At 37.3% G+C, this 15,566-nt stretch overlaps 1 long non-coding RNA gene across 1 annotated transcript; it reads right to left on the bottom strand.

Moving 5' to 3' along the window:
- Positions 1-14,809: 14,809 nt before the first annotated feature.
- On the bottom strand, positions 14,810-15,328 carry LOC148573058 (uncharacterized). Its single transcript, XR_015905111.1, has 3 exons — positions 15,246-15,328; positions 15,071-15,169; positions 14,810-14,941 (listed from the first exon to the last, which is right to left on the bottom strand). It is a non-coding gene; the product is annotated as an uncharacterized LOC148573058 (long non-coding RNA).
- Between the last annotated feature and the right edge of the window lie 238 nt (positions 15,329-15,566).

Raw genomic sequence — 15,566 nt, 5'->3', positions numbered from 1 at the left:
ATATATATATATATATATATATATATATATATATATATATATATATATATATATATATATATATATATATATATACTAAGTGGATTGTTGTGATTATGAAAAACTAAAATTTTCTAGTTTACTCTTTATTTTCAATTAAACCAAATTATCATATGCTTAAAGGGTAAACTAAACTAAATAATTCATATTTTCTATATCACAACTAATAAGCTAAGAGTGCGAATTAAGCTAATTATCTAAGATATATATATAGCCCAAAGTGCAAAATGTAATAAAGTCGAAATAAACAAAAAGTACAGTAAAAGAAAATGTGCAAGTACTAAAAGGAAAAATAAGATAAAATCAAATAAAATAAAGCAAAAATACAAAATAAAGCAAAAATAGGATAAAAAGGGTCTGAAAGTAGTTCACCAAAATAAACTCGCCAGAGATGGCGACCTCCCCACACTTATATAATAGCATCATCCTCGATGCTCAATCAGGCTGGGTGTGAAGGGATGTCATCTCCGGAAGGGTGTGCTGATGCTGTCTCTATAGGCTCAGGCAATGAAGGTGCCTAAGGCTCTGCCTGGATAGGGACCTGTGGGTCTGCTGGCTGTATTTACTGGGGCTCCTCATGCTGGGGTGCTGCCTGCTCGGGTCCTGCCTGCTCAGCCTCTGCTCGTGCATCCTCCTCATGCTCATCCGCCTCCTCCTCAGATGGCTCTGATGGTGTGTCAGGCTCGGAGGGGATGTCAGTGTGTCCTGTCCTGATCATTAGCTTCAAATGCTCGTAGCGTCGCTTGCTGCGACGCTCAGACCGCTCATATCGCCGCTGGTCGCGGCGCTCCATCTGGTCTAGCCGCTCAAAGAGGCGGTGCACTAAGTGGTAAATGGGCTGGGAGGCAGATGAGGGTGCTGTGGGTGTGGGTGGTGGGCAGGTGCTGAAGGGGCATCAGAAGATGTGGCTGCATCAGCGGAGGCAATGAGAGAGGGCGGTCTGTAGCCCAGAGCCATGAACTTCCTGCCATGTGGGATGATCTTCTTGCAGTTGGCGGCTGGTGGCTTCTCATCCGCAAGCTCCCAGGGTACCTAAGCTCGGCGGCCCATCTGAGTAATCAAATAGGGGAAGGGGAGAGTGCCTCGGACATAGACTCTGGCCATATAGTATCGGATAAATCGGGGAAGGTACATGTCCTTGCCCTCCATCACGCACCAGATAAGAGTAATCATTGCAGCTGGCACCTCAGTCTCGTGAGTGCTCGGCATCACATAATTGCTTAGGATTTGTTGCCATAGCCGAGCCTCATCATTCAGATAAATAATTTTTATGTCTTTTGGGGTTACTGTTGACTTACCCATAACCCATGGGACAGCAGGGTCAATAGCTATAGTGCGCTTCACTGCTTCCCAATCAAATCTCATAAATCTCATATCTTTCTCAGCCTGCTGATAACCATCTGGTTGATCGGATTTATGCAGGAAATGGAGGATATCTTCAATTGCCTCCTTAGTAACTAGAATCTGCTTCCCTCTGAGCTGTACTGCATCCAGGGTCATTTTAAAATAGTTGCAGTAAAATTTCCTGACGCAGGATGCATTAACCTTAGTCAAGTTCCTCTCCAGAAAGAACCAGCATCTCTGTTTGATTTGTTTTGTGGTGTACTGTTGTAATTCAGCTGGAATTTTGAGGGTCTTTTCTAGATATAGGTTCCTTGCAGTTGCAAAGACCGGATACTTCAATTCACAGTATCGATTTGCAAACTTGACTGGATCAGTTGCAGGCACTAACTGATCAGCTTTTTCCTGCGGAGTAAAGTTCTTCTCATGCCAGGAATCATCATGCAGTATATCTAGCAGAGCCATAGAGGACTCTCCTCTTTTCCTTTTATCCGTGCCTGCTTTAGCTTTTCCTTTCTTTTTAGGGTCAGACATCCTAAAAAATAGAGTTTCTAGAATATAATTTATTAAACTAAAGCAAAAAAAAAGGAAGGCAAATAGTATTCAAGTAATATAAGCATAGATGAGTAAAAGAGGAATGAATATCAAAGCATGAAGTAAGTCAGATAGATGTAGAATTTTGGACTGTATACAAGAGAAAAGTCAAGAAATTTAATTAAGAATCACAATCCAAGAACTATGAGATGCAGAATACTTGTTTGTTAGGAATAACAATAATCATGCCTTGAAATGGGTTGAAAGTAGTTAGTTGAAAACTAAGAGAGAAGTTAGAAAGTTAATGGAGTTAAGAGTTAAAAAGTGAAGTTAAAGTTAGTGGCATGGTATTGTAGTTCCTAATTAACAAGAATTGCACAAACTTGAAGAACAAGCAACTCACATTCAAGCAGATATTGCATATTATTGATGATAAACATGAAGATAAAAGAAGCATGAAAAGTATTAAGAATCATCAATAATGCGATTTAACTAAGAAGGGAACCAGAAGGAGTAGGAATGCTAGCCCATCCGTCCATGAATTGGTTGGGTTGAAACCAGTTAGTGCAGAATTCAAAAGTACCAAAGCCAATTCATAAATGGGAGTTGAGTGAAACAATTTGCAAAAAAATTGGGTAGCATTCCGGCAGTTAAAGGAATATTTCTGGGAAAACAAATAGCGGAATCAACAGCCAGATAAATGTTGTGAGTGGCAGATAGCATGAAGAACAAGAAATCAATGAATCAGGAAGCATAAAGCAAGGTGAAGCAGTTGGCTAATTTGAAACTCAATCAAGCATTAAGGAGATCCTACGAATTCTTTATCAATTAGAAACACTATAACCATGTGTAAATTCATAGGAATCAAGCGAGTGAGTCAATAAAATAGCAAGAAGCAATGATTCGTAAATGCAGCCAGCTTTCTCTTATGGTAAATCCAGCAATTGATAATGAGCAAAGAATATGCATTCAAAGAATTTATGGTCACTGAGAAAATGGAAATGAAAGGTCAATTGCAATTCAGATTTGAATTTCATTAAAATTAGATATTAAGAATCCAAAATTAAGGAACCAAGTTAGCACAGATAAGATCTCAACAGCATGAACAAATCAAGGCAAGCTCATACAAAGCGCAACATTTGTCAATTATCATGAAGAACAAGGTGATTCACATGACGCATGCAACATTAAACAGAACAAGGTAGCTGGTTAATCCCTAAACAGAACCAATTTTTTTCAAGAAATTTTTCAAAAATTTTGGCAGCATGCCGGCTATAAATTGGACGTTCCCGGGTAATAAACAGCAGCAGAAATTCAGTTCATATGACGTTAAAGTAGTACATAAAATAGTAAAAAATATCAAGTCACATGAATTCAGAAAAACAAATTCAGTCTGCAGCAAGAAATGCAATTTAGGTGGAATAATGTCAAAACAACATTAAACAGGAATGAACAGCATATTCGCAGCATCAACAGCACAGCAGTTTCAAAATTGTAAATAGATAAAGCAAGCAGCAAGAATGGCGCAATTATTAGACCTAAATCCACTAACCACATCCTAGCTACCTAACCACCTAAAATTCACTACGAACATGCATCTCTAACTATCCTAATTCGAACAAAATGTAACTAAGCTAATTAATCTAATTTAACAGAATTCAAATTTGAGTTTGCAGAGATAGAGGCAGTGAAACCTGGGGGGTGTTGTGACACTAGAATTGGGGAAAGAAGAAAGAGGGTTGGTGTCGCCGAAAGTGGTGACGGCGCGGCAGCTCTACGGCGGCGCAAGGAGGTGCGGTGATGGCGGACTTGGGGTTGGCAATGGGGCAGGGGTGAGAAGAGGAAGAGAAGGGAGAGAAGAAAAGGAAGTAGGGGGAGGGGGTGATGGTGGCGGCGGGGTCGTCGATGGTGGCGGCGGGGGATGGTTTGGTCACGGCGGAGACAGGGAACAGTGGGGGTCAGTGACGGTGGAAGGAGAAGGAGAAGAAGAGAAGAAGGAAAAAGGGAGAGGGGGTGAACGGCGGCGGGTTTGGGGATCGGCGACGGTGGCAGTTTTAGGGGCTGATGGTGGTTTTGGGTGGAGATGGAAGGTTGGAGGGAGGAGAGGAGAAGACTGTGAGAGAGGAGGGGAAAAGTGGGCACGCGAGGGCTAGGGTTTCTGCGTCAGGGTGGTTAGTGAATTCAAATCCACGCGTACGCGCGGGTCACGCGTGCGCGTGGATGAGGGAAAATTGGAATGGCGTGAAAGCGTCATTGACGCGAACGCATGAAGAGGGGTAGGTGAAGATGACGCGTACGCATGAAGCACGCGTACGCGTCGACCAGAATCGTGCTAAATGCACGATTCTAGCGTCGTTTTGGCGCAACTCTCTGTTTCAATTAAGGGGGAAAATTTTTTCACGTGACACGTACGCGTCTCCCATGCCCACGCGTGGTGTGTGTAAGTGAAAATGACACGTACGCGTCATTGACGCGCATGCGTGGCCCAAATTGTGCCTAACGCATACCAGCCGCACAATTCCAGCCCAACTTTCTGGGCGTTTGATGGCGACGCCGATTTGGAATCGACGCCCACGCGTGGTGTAAATTTTTTTTTATATAGAATATGCAGAATGCAAGATGCAGATGCTGATGCGGATGTTATGAATGATACTAGGGAAATAAAATAAAATAAAATAAAACTAAAAAAAACAAACAAAACAAAATAAAATCAAAATTGAAAAGGAACGATCATACCATGGTGGGTTGTCTCCCACCTAGCACTTTTAGTTAAAGTCCTTAAGTTGGACATTTGATGAGCTCCTTGTTATGGTGGCTTGTGCTTGAACTCATCCAGAAATCTCCACCAACGTTTGCAATTCCAATAGCCTCCAGGGTCCCAAACTAGGCACAGAAAGCCTTCGAGCAAGTTAAAGCAGGTGCTCCGGCTCCAGGGATGTTGATTGTCAGAATAAATTCCAAGATCCCAAACCTTGCTTTTGTAACCGTCTTCGCTTTTATCTACATTATTCCAACCGGGCAGTACACAACTTGAATTCTCACTGAAGCATCCAAACAGCTTTCTAGACACATACAATTGAACTCTACACCAATCCGTGCAGTTCCATTTGGAGCGTGGGATTGGATTGAGCCTTGGATGCCCACTTCTATTATTAACCATCTCCCTCTTACTCTTAAAGCCGTAGAGAGCTCTAAGCTGGCCATCGGTTTCAAGCAAACCATATTCAAGTGGAAAGGTGAAGATGAAGGCCAAGGATTTTACCCACTTGAAGTTTTTATTGGGTGGTAATGGCCTTGGGAGAGGTGTTTCCAGTGGTCTTTCAAGCTCTACTTCCTTGTACTCTTCTGTGAATAATTCCACTTCCTTACAAACCTCTTCAACTGCAACCACGTCTTGATCAAAGTCTTCAATTTCTTCCTCATCACTCAAGTCATAAGTTGGAGGTTGAGAAAAGTCTACCTCCACATCATCTTCATATTCGCTTGGGGAAGATTCTTCAATCTCAAAGAATTCAATTGCGGATGCAAGTTCATTCTTAGGAGAGCTTAGTTCATGATCATCATTACCAAGGAAACTTGCTTCTTGATCTGTTCCGTCCAGTTATTCATAAGATACATGCCTTGGTGGTGCGGAATTTATAACCCACAAACTTACCGCCAAGTGCACCGAGTCGTACCAAGTAATACCTTACGTGAGTAAGGGTCGATCCCACGAGGATTGATGGATTAAGCAACAATAGTGTTTGATAAGATTAGTTAGACAAACAGAAAAGAGTATTTGAATATTCAATCGTGTAGAAATTAAAATAGTAAAGTAAATAAATTGGGAAGAAAATATAGAGAAAATAGTTAAGGTTTCAGAGTTATCTATTTTTCTGGATTAACTTTTCTTACTAACTAATTTAATAATGCAGGATTTAATTTATGGCAAACTATATGTGACTAGACCCTAATTCCTTAGACCTTCCTAGTCTCCTCTAAAATTCATTAACTGCCAATTTCTTGGTCAATTAATTCCAATTAGAGGGTGATAATCAATTTCTAGTTTATATGCCACAAAAACTCTAATTATCCAAGAAGTAAAAGGATTATATGTCACGTATCCTGTTAAATTTAGATAATTAAAATTTAGGAGAAATTATTTTCAAGCTGTTGTTCAAGTAAAGAGCTTTTCCAAGTTTTACAAGAACTCAAATAGAAAGAGGGTCATACTTCCGTTCCACCCAAATTCATAAGATAAAGAGCGAAAACAATTCTTAAATTATAAATCCATACACGAATTAAAATAGAAAAAGCAATAAAATTAATCTATAAAAATAGACAGAGCTCCTAACCTTAACAATGGAGGATTAGTTGCTCATGGAATATAGAATGTAAATTTGTACAGAATTCCCTAATGGAATCCCCTTAATGGTATATTCTACTAGGAGAGAAGTCTCCCCTTTTTATAACTAATCCTCATTAATTTGGAATCTAATATCTAAAACTAAAAATTAAAATAATATCTTTTTCTAGAATTAAAATTTGAATTTAAATTTGAATTAATTTAAATAATCAAATCTTCAATGGATGGATGGGGACCACTTGAATTGTCTATGCTGCAGCTTCTAATCTGTGTTTTCTGGGCTGGAAACTGGATCAAAATAGCCCAGAAATCGCCCCCAGCATTTTCTGCCAATTCTGCAGATCGCTCATGTGACGCGTCCGCGTCGTCCATGCGTTCGCGTCATTTGTGCATATTCCAGTCCACGCGTTCGCGTCAGGCACGCGATCGCGTCATTACGATTTCCTCTATTCTGCGCGGTCGCGTGAGCCATGCGTCCGCGTCGGTATTCGCTGGTCATCTCCTTGGCTTCTTTTCTTTCTCTGCAGAAACTTCATCAAATCCATCCGAATGCTACCTAAAATAATTAAAATTGCACAAAACTCAAAATAGCATCCATAGTGGCTAAAATATAATTAATTCTTAATTAAACTCAACAAATTAGATGCAAATTCACTAGGAAAAGATAGACAAGATGCTCATGCATCACTTGGGGATTGTGCACTATCCTCCTTAGCATCAATTGCAAATTTCTGGGCGAAATTCTCTACAATTCTTGATTCCCATGGAGGTTTAGCGTCTTCTAAGTCTTCAACGAATTCTTCTTCCTTGATAATTTCAGCTTCCTCTACTTGTTCTAGTATAAAGTCATGCTCCGTACTGTCAACCAGAGTTTCTAGTGTCTCCTTCATGCTACGTTCTTCATTAGATTCTCCACATGAAGCCATGGGAGTTCCTTGAGTGCCCGAACATCGGGAAGCTAATTGATTTATCGCTTGCTCCAGTTGATGAAGGGTTACATGAAATTGATCTACTGTTTCCTTCAGGCGAGCCTGTGATTCTTGGGTCGATGGATATGGACATGGTGCATATGGAAGTGGTGGTTCTTGGGAGTAATTGGATTGGAACTAGGGTGGATAAAGGTTAGGGTCATATGGAGGTGAATGGTTGTAGGTGGCTTGTGAGTATGGTGGTTCGAAGCTATGTTGAAAAGGTGGTTTATTGGCATATAATGGAGCTTGCTGGTAACTACAAGGGGGTCCACCATGTCTATCATCTTAGTACGCACCTCGGAATGGCTCTTGACCATAGTAAATTGGTGGAGGTTGGTTGTCATGTAAGGGTCCACCATAACTATTGTCTTGGCATGCATTGTAGAACGGTCGTTGTCCATGGTATCTTGGAAGGTGTTGTTGCCGAAAGGGTTGATCAGATCCTCGTGGCTCCTTCCATCTTTGATTGTTTTGACCTTGATGCATGTTCCTGTTATAGCTTCCATTCCTTTCAACAACATTAGAACCAAACTCAAAGCGACGGGGGTGAGAACTCATAGTAGCTAATAAAAATTAAAGAAAAACAAAAATAAAAACAAATAAACAAGCAGACAACTAAATATTTACAATAACCAATAATAAGGCACACGTTTGCAATTCTCCGGCAACGGCGCCATTTTTTAGGAGAAAACTTTTGTGTGGTCTAGAATTTTGTAAAAATAATCACGTTGTAGGTATAGTTTCTAAACCAACTAAAATCCTTTCATACAAAAGTTTTGGTTGTCACAAGTAACAAACCCCTAATAAAATTGATAACCGAAGTATTGAAACCTTGGGTCGTCTCTCAAGGAATTGCAGGAAAGTATGAATTATTATTGGTTATGGAAAAAGGTATATTTTTGGAGTTTTTGAAATAGGGAACAAGGGAATAAATTGGCAAGAAAGTAAATTAATAACTAGAAAAACTCTTGGCAAGGTATGAGAACTGGAAATACCATCCTAGTTATCCTTATTAGGTGTGATGAGAATTGTTATTGCTCCCACTTAGTTAACCCTTACTAAATAAAGGAAAGTTAAGTGGACTAATCAATTTGATTCCTCAAGTCCTAGTCAACTCCTATGGAAAGACTAGCTTTAGAGGGATCTAAATCAATCAGCAATTTCCAATTTTCAATCAACAGTTGAGTTTGACAACTCAAGTGTCACCAATTACTCAACCAAAGCCAAAAGGGGAAAAATATAAATTATTTATATTATAAATAGAAGAAAGCAACCATAAATCTGAAATAACTGGAATTGAATTAAATAGAAAATCAAATTAAACATAGGAATCCATAAACCAATTTGGCAACATAAGTAATCAATAAGGAAAAATAGATAAAGTAGAATACTAAGACAATTAAAAGTAGAAAAGAAACTAAATTAAAGAACATTGAACCCGGAATTGAGAAGGAATGAACCATAAACTAAGAGAATCCTAAATCCTAAAACCTAAGAGAGAGGAGAGAGCCCCTCTCTCTAGAGACTACATCTAAAACCTAAAATTCTCTGTATGATTGATGAATGTTGAATGAAATTATTTGATTCCCCCATTCTCCAGCCTCTATTCTGTGTTTCTGGGCTTGGATTTGGGCCGAAAAAGGGTCGAGAAATCGCTGGGGGCGAATTCTGCAACTTTCTGCACGTGGCATCTGTCACACGTACGCGTAGGTCATGCGTACGCGTCATTTGGAAGTTTTCCTTGTCATGCGTACGCGTCGTTTGTGCTCTGTGCCAGGCACGCGTCCGCATCGTCCATGCATGCGCGTCGTACATGCGTGTGTGTCGCTGCCATTTTCTTCAAAACTCCATTTTGTGCGTTCCTTCCACTTTTGCACGTTTTCTTTCTGTCCTCTAAGCCATTCCTGCCCTATAAAGCCTGAAAATACTTAACACACAGATCACGGCATCGAATGGTAATAAAGGATATATTAAAATTAACATTTTTGAGGCTTAGGAAACATGTTTTCACATATATCACATAATAAGGAAGGAATTGTAAAACCATGCAAATTATATGAATAAGTGGGTGAAGAATTGATAAAAACACTCAATTGAGCACAAGATGAATCATAAAATAGTGATTTATCAATCGTTGATTTTCGTCAAGAAGAAATGATCTTCATGTGTACCTGTTTAAGAATGGAGTCATTTGGAATTCCCTGCGAACATATTGTGAAAGTTCTGGTTGACAGAGACATTTGTGAGATTTTCCAGTCATTGGTATTGGATAGATGGACAAAAAATGTTAAATCAGCATTCAATGATCCAAGTGGGTTCACCAGGGATGCTGATGTTATTAGTCGTCAAAGTGCCTTGATGGAATTTTCTAAACAATTGGTTGTTGTTGATGCTAAAGTACCAGAGAGATATGAAGAGACACGTGACCTAATTATGGGATTGTGCTCATCTTACAAGGCTACAGACGAAGGAACTAATCAACCTCAGTCAGGTGCAGCTAAAAGTAGCAATCCGTATGTGCAACAAAGCGGTGTAGGCTCAGGACAACCATCTAGGAAGAAGCGGCAACATTGTAGTATTTGTCAAATGGAAGGACATAAGAAGACAACATGTCCTTGGCAAAAGGACATTGACAACAACGTTATTGAAGATGAAGCTAATGGTTCGGATGATGGCGACGTATATCCAGAACCGACAGCTAAGTTAGATAGTGATAATTAGCAACCTCCATAAATTTAATATTTTAGCGTAGAGAATCAGTTTCATATTTGTATTTATTTATTTTTTTGCACTATATTAATGAAATTTTATATATTCTTCCAATAGTCGTGCGTATGCTTTTTAGATGAAATAATTGTCAAATAAATATAGGTTTGTGAAAAAAGGTAAAAAAACCGGTCAACGCGGCAATGTAAATGGTCTGGTCTAGTACTTAAAATCGTCATATTGATAACCGTTTGAAAATCGTTGAACCGGTCGGTTTGACCAGACCGTAATATCCGACCGGTTCTTATACACGACGCCGATTTGATTAAAAACAACACCAAACGCGTAACGCATCAACCCCCTTCCCCTAACTCCCTCCCCCCTTTGTTCCTCATTCAGAATCAGAATCAAAAGCAAATCTTCAAAGTCTATAAATTAGGGTTCTACCGGCGCCGTTCGTTGTTGTCGGCACCTCTGCGGCTTCTTCCTTCCCTCTGTCGTGTCGCCGTCGTCTCGCCGCTCGCCGTCGCGCTCAAATAGAGGAAGAATCATCGCAAGCGCCGTTGTTTCCTCCTCCTCTCGGTCAAGCCGTCTTTTTATTTTTATTTGTTTTAGGTTCATTTTTGTGTTGTTTGGTTTAGTCGAAGCAATCGGCGAAAATTTGCAGGTTTGGAGTTGTGTGTAATCTGTTTAGATGGTGAAACTTGAAGCTAATAACTTGTTTGGCTTCTGTTTATGTATGTATTTTATTCTGGTTTTGTGTAATATAGTTTAAATTATTGACCGACAAATGGTGATATAAGAAGTACTGTGTGTTAAATTTGGAATGCTGAAAGCGACTGGTTGCATTTTATGCTTTTAGAGACATTCCTTTTCTTGTTGGATTGTGGAGTATATTTTGTTGAAAGTAGAACCTTTTTGTTGGTATCTACTGCCTTTTCAGTATGCTACTTTCTTTATGCTGTTATCTGCGGGCAAGGTGTGGCAAGTTCCACAGATATTTTTCACCCTACTTTTTCAAATTATACTGTAGATATAGATAGATATTTTCAGTTCATCTTCCATGCTCTTTTCTTGCTACTGAAAAGGTTACTGAGTGGATGCTTCGAACTCATTTCTCTATTGATTTTATTTATTTATTTATTTTTTAATTGCAGAGGACTTTTGCGTAATTTGGGCGAATGAAGTGTTCTATGATTTGAATGGGGAGACGATGCCAGAGTTGGGAAGTGGAGCTAGAAGGTCGAAATGGCTTGGTGATCTTCAGCCTGGTCCACTACCCGTTGATGAAGGAGAAAATTGGGTACAACCTGCTCAGAACAGGTCTAGGAGGAGAGTTGGAGGTGGAAGAGGAAGAGGGGATAATGCTACAACTATTTTGTTAACTTATTAAATTTGCTGAATATAATAATTATTTATTTAATGCATTTATTACAGGCTTTTCTGTTTTGTTAATGTCTTAAACTGGTGTTTATTATTTTGTTTCGAAAATATGAGATAGTTGTAGAATTTTGATATTTTTAGAACAAAATTTATTATATATTTTTATATTGGTTCTTGTCATGCTTATTCAAGCATGCAGTGAAGGTTTGTTCTTAATTTTTTGTTACCTCTCATGAGTTGGTTATTCTTTTGGTGGTACAGGTACAAGTTGGTAACTCTCATGTTTACAAGATAGAAAGAAAATTGGGTAAAGGTGGATTTGGCCAAGTTTATGTTGGCAGAAGGATGAGTGGTGGTTCTGATCGAACTGGTCCTGATGTAATTGAGGTGATGTTAAAAATTCAATCTCTTTTTAAGGATTTACTGAAATACTAATAAATCCTACATGGGATGATACATTGGCATGATAAATTGGTCTACATGTTGATTATGATCAGAGACCTGATATATTTAGGTTCGTCAATGTTTGAATGTTGTGAATTTCGCATGATTATATTATTCTTCTCAGTGTTGATAATATCCTATTCCTTCAGGGGAACAATTAGGTATGCAAGTGTACATGCACATTTAGGTAGGATTGGAAGCCAAAGGGATGATCTTGAGTCCCTTGCATACACGTTAATATTTCTCATAAAAGGGAGATACCATGGCAGGGTTATCAGGTGCATTTTTTCAATCTATCTTTATTTCTTGTTTCCTGTTTAGAAGTTTTATATAATATATAATCTATTTATCTTTCCCTTTAATTTGCAGGGTGACAATAAAAGCTTTCTTGTTTGTAAGAAAAAGATGGCCACTTCTCCAGAGTTGATGTCCTGCTTTTGTCCTCCACGGAGCTGTAAAACAGATGTTCGATATATTGGAGGCTCAGAATGCAGAGCACAACATGAAAGTAACGTTCCTAGAGCTTTACAATGAGAAAATAACAGATCGTGTTGCTCTTGAGGAGACTGTAAAATTTGTAGATGATAAGTCTAAAAGTTCTTTCGCTCTTATGGAGGATTGGAAAGGGGGCTTCCATTGATAATCCAGGAAGAATTGATTAAAAATTTTTTACACATATACTTCATATGTCTTAGCAATATAAGAACAGATCTGTAAAATAAATTGATATATATTGCATGGGGTTTTTTTCTTCTAGTCAACATTTAATAGATATGTCAAATCTTGATCAAATAAAAACAACAAAATAAATGGCAAACAAATAAAAAGATCTGGAATTTTTTTTACATAAATTAATTATATAAAATAAACTATAATTCACAAGACATAATATTTGTATGTCATTGTTGCTGAAATAATAAATGAAAATAATATTACTTCATCAATAAAATATGATGTTTTTAAATTAAAATATCTATATAGTGCATAGAAATAGAGAAAAATTGTAAAATCCACAAGGCGATAAATATCTATTTAAGAAGTCATTAAAACATAACTAAAGAAGTACATCCACCAAACATAACAAATAAATAGGCAATAACCAAAGTATTAAGTTTTATCTAGATTACTACTATAATATTTACATCTCATGGTTTGTGTGCATATTCCAAAACTCATTGGCCGACGCTATATTTTGTGACTTCTTATGGTTGATCCAACTCTGGAGTAAATGCACAGCGGTTATCATGCGAATATTGTGATCCTCAAGTTGCAATTTATTCATTATAAATTAGTATAAAAAATTTGGAAGTAAATATTAGAGAGTTGTTTTATAAATGCTCACCTTATTGTTACCATTTGGTTTAAACTCAAAAGTCATATCCATCCACTTCATCACCCAAGTTGCAGAGTTCAAGCTTGAACTACATTGAGGTATATCTTCTGGTCTTTTAATTTTGTAGTCATGAAATTGTTTATTATACTCTTGAATGCCATCATCTTTGTAAAAGTTTGACTTGATGACTTGCTCCAGTACGTCTGCCTAATTTCATTTAACTAGTTAGATAATAAAAACAAAATATCAGCAAATAAGCCCAATAAAAATTTTTCAAATCCTTACTAGTGTCTTGATAACACGTTTACGATAGTGAATTCTGTCATCATTAAAATGGGTGTCCAAGTGATAGATTGTGCGATCGCAAATCGAGATTACCATTAGATACCAGTGGTCACCCTCTTGAATAGGAACATATATCTAGACCATAAAATTTGCCCGTGAGTTATGTTTGTTAATGATGAAAAATTACATCCAACCATGAATATCCAAAAAATAAAATCTTACAAATTTTATGTCAGGAGTAGGTTGCATAAATTTATAAATATAGTGTTCCATCTTCTTTAAATTTATCTTGCTGAAGACATCCACCTAATTCATTAATGCAAACCAATATAACTGTTAGTACATGATAAAACATGGTTCTATATCAGCATTACATTTATAACTTATAATCAGTAAAATTATCTTGTTAGGGGTTATATAACATACCACAAATCTCGGTGGAAGTTGCCACGTTGTCTTGAAACTTATATTAGATTATTCATCAGTGCATCTCAATGCCGCAAATTCAAGAATCTGATCCATAGTCCAAATATAGTACTCGTTTATGCGAAAAATCAAATGTAAATTAATTAATAGATTATTTATGTACCTTATCAGTAATGGGTCTGTCAGGTATGAAATGTTCAAAATCTGATCTAGTTGCTCTGATTGTATCTGTTACCACAAGTTCTTTCCTGTATCAGTTAAAAACCAAAAACACATTAGATTGGTCCTCATTCATCGACAACACAGATAATATCAAATTAACTTATGATGGATCTAGCGAGGCTGAAAATGCATATGCACATGCCTTTATCTGATCTTCCAAAAGACGCATGGTTGGAGTTAGCATAAATTCACAATGCATTGACTACGAATGTTTGACACAAAAGTATTAGCAATACACAACTATATGATTAATTAGCAGTACTCATAAGAGACTATATAATTAAAGATTGGTGTCTAAATGGTAATTACGTCCGTAATGGAAAAGAAATAAACAGGTCTTCTATAGCCATTTGTGGATTGGCTCAGTGCATAAGACGCCTTGGATTTATTGGATAATTTGGACTCAATCTTTGGCTTTCTAATTCCGCCTGGGGTATTGAACGGTAATTTTTTCTGTGTCCCCATAGTGGTCTTACCCTAAAAAAAATAGATTCAATAAGTTCTTATTATCATATTAAGAATATAAGAGTAAAAAATACGAGTTGTTGTCCATTACTGCACATGCATTACCTTTGATATATTTTTCTTTTTTGTTGCGGCTCTTATAGTTGGGGATACTAGTTTGTCCATATTGATCTCAATTTTGAACGCATCATCGTGAATGAACGACCTCTTGTCCAGTTCGATAAGATCATCCTCATCGTATCGTCTGATATAGCAGTATGAATATCAATATCAGAACTCTTAGCCTTCAATCTATTTGAGAATGGACGTGTCTTTTGTACAGAACGCTTGGTCGGAGTCTTGAAATCATTGTTCAGACTGAGTTGTGAAATCATTGTCTCAATGTGGCTTACAGATTCAAGGATTTTATCAATCTGTTCGTCCCGAGCCATGTTTACAACTCATTGACTGCAAATATTTTAGGTAAAATAATGTCATATAAATGTAAAAATACAAAAAGAGGGAGGAAAAATGTTTATACTATATAGATTGTATGATATAATATAAATTGTATTATTGGTTGTCAAATTAAATTACCTCCATGCTACGGAGGACCTCTTCCACTTTACGAGACAATTCTTCACTTTTATTCAAATCCTTACTTTGAATAGCACCGTCATTGATAACTAGGTCATCCTGTAGAAAGAAAACATAAAAGATTAAATTACTCATAATACATTCTACTAAAATTTAAAAACTGATTACGTCTTACCTTAGCACTAGAAATTGTAGTTCCAATTTGATCACCAAGATCAACTGTGATAAAATCATAGTCTGTAGCCAATGACGTAATCTGTGTATTACATGCATCATTGAGGACTAAATCTTCGTTAGGAGAAATATCCATGATTATTATCAACCGAAGAATATTGTATGAGTAGATTTGATTGTAAGGCAAATACTTAAAATAATTTGTCAACGTATAATAAAATTAGTTGAATTGAGCACATATATATAAACCCAAAAAAGATAACCAAATTTTAATTCTATCTTTTATAAAATTTTTAAATTAAGTGAATAATCTTAAAACTGT

The sequence above is a fragment of the Arachis ipaensis genome, chromosome B2 (genome assembly GCF_059453495.1).
Source record: "Arachis ipaensis isolate K30076 ecotype BB chromosome B2, ASM5945349v1, whole genome shotgun sequence".
In the NCBI taxonomy this organism is placed as follows: domain Eukaryota; kingdom Viridiplantae; phylum Streptophyta; class Magnoliopsida; order Fabales; family Fabaceae; genus Arachis; species Arachis ipaensis.
The sequence above is the reverse complement of the archived record's forward strand: the minus strand, read 5'-3'. Positions and strand labels throughout refer to the sequence as shown.